Here is a 2,048-nt window from a genome sequence, read left to right as displayed (position 1 = left end):
TATATATATATATATTTACATTTTAAGTAAACAATAAACGGATAATTTAAACTTTTTCAGACATTTATCTGCCCGATCTAAGAGAAACAATCAGTCCAATATCTGAATTCCCTATGTTGGGATTGTATCAGTAATTGAACTGATAGAAATAATTATATTTTTAATCTTCTACCAGTTACTCTTTGCAAGCTTATAATACTTCTCATGACTAAAAATCAAATACGAGATGGATGCATATAGCGCGTTGCATAGCGATGAACAAACGAACTATCGGCATACTATATAATTTTTGTAAAGTTTGTAATAAAGTAAAGTTGTAAATTTGCTGTCATGCCGTGCATGGCAAGGTTTGCTCTGTTATTTGCGTGAATTTTGCGTCTCGTTGTGCCAGAGTATACTTTGCTCTGTTCTTTCCGTAAATAAAGAACCCCGCACTAATTATATGGAAAATCTGTCCCGGTCAAATCAATTGGTTTTTACATATGTTGTAGCTTATGACCTACTGAACAAAAGATGTAATGGGCACAAAGCTCAATAATGGACAGTTATCGAGTTATAACCAGTCAAACATGAAAAATTCGGGCTGCCGAATAGTCAAATCTCGGAAGGTATTGATTTTTTTGAAAAATGTTTGAAACAAACATAGTAGGGTTTTACAAAATCTGTTAGTTGGTGACATTATTTGTGAATTTTGAATGACCTTGAAAAGCTCCGTGAACAAAAATCTTCCACAAAAATGCCTATTTTTTATTATATTCGTGTAGCTAAATTCGAGACGTTTTCAAAATATTTTTGATGAACCTTTTTTCTACTAAAACTTCTTAAGAACTAATATACACGATTTATCATCTCTGGTTATGAGATTTGACTATTGGTACATTTCGGGTTCGTCTAGCAAGATCTTATATTCAAGATAAGATGCAGCGTAATGCACAAGAAGAATTTCAATTGGATTCGTTGTTTGATGAACAAGGTTTCATAAGGGTGCGAGTGTTTTCACGATTCCGTAATGCTACAAAACATCAAATATTTATAGCTTACAACATAAGAGATGCAGGTAATATAGATGATGAGAGGGAGGCGATTTTTGGTTATTACTGCACCTGTAAGTCAGGCGCACGGACTGTGGGTACATGTGCACATGTAACCAGCGTATTGTGGTATTTAGGATATGCACGACACCAGCCCAATGTTCGTTATCCCTCTTCATCATTATTGAACACAATATTAGATGCCGCTCAGAGACCACCACAGCAGGATCCAAATAATGAGTAATATACAATAAGATCATTTATTTTATTACCCCACACATATACACACACAGCAGAGAGGGTTTGGAGTCTAAAAATATTACGGGAGTGACGAACCGTGGGGTCCTTATCTCTGCTGTGACACATAAAGATTTTTGTTCACGGAGCTTTTCAAGGTCATTGGGATTCCGTTTAAGAAATTAAAGGTGTCCTTGATTTGACCTTAACGATGCCATCCAAGGTCAAATCAATAACGCCATCTTATGTTCCCCTCAAAACCGTACAATTTTTTTTCAAAACGTTTTTCTCTAAAATGCTTAGTTTTTGAAAGAAAAGGGGTGTACGGGTGGTCTAGGACACCCTGTATATATATATATATAATTCATATATTTATCATATTATGAATTCATTTTCAATTATTCATATATTATCATCATCTCATAATTATAATAAATGTCATCTAAGACTTTGTCTGCGTGGTCGCATTGCTTCTAAACGACGTGTCAAAGAACAGATTGTTTCACAAAAAAATAGTCATCTCTGCGAGATTTATCGTTTCTCACAATTTGTCACAGAAGTCCTGAATCACTCACCCCGTATAGAAAATTACCACAAATTTGCTATCACGGCATGCACAGCAAGGGTTGTTCTGATCTTGTTACAAATTTGCTATCATACCGTGCATGGCAAGGTTTGCCCTATTCTTGCCATAAATTTGTTGTCATGCCGTGCACGGCAAGGTTTGCCCTATTCTTGCCATAAATTTGTTGTCATGCCGTGCACGGCAAGGTTTGCCCT

Source organism: Formica exsecta, unplaced genomic scaffold, assembly GCF_003651465.1.
Source record: "Formica exsecta isolate Colony F162 unplaced genomic scaffold, ASM365146v1 scaffold646, whole genome shotgun sequence".
Taxonomy (NCBI): Eukaryota; Metazoa; Arthropoda; class Insecta; order Hymenoptera; family Formicidae; genus Formica; species Formica exsecta.
This window is presented reverse-complemented; position numbering follows the sequence as displayed.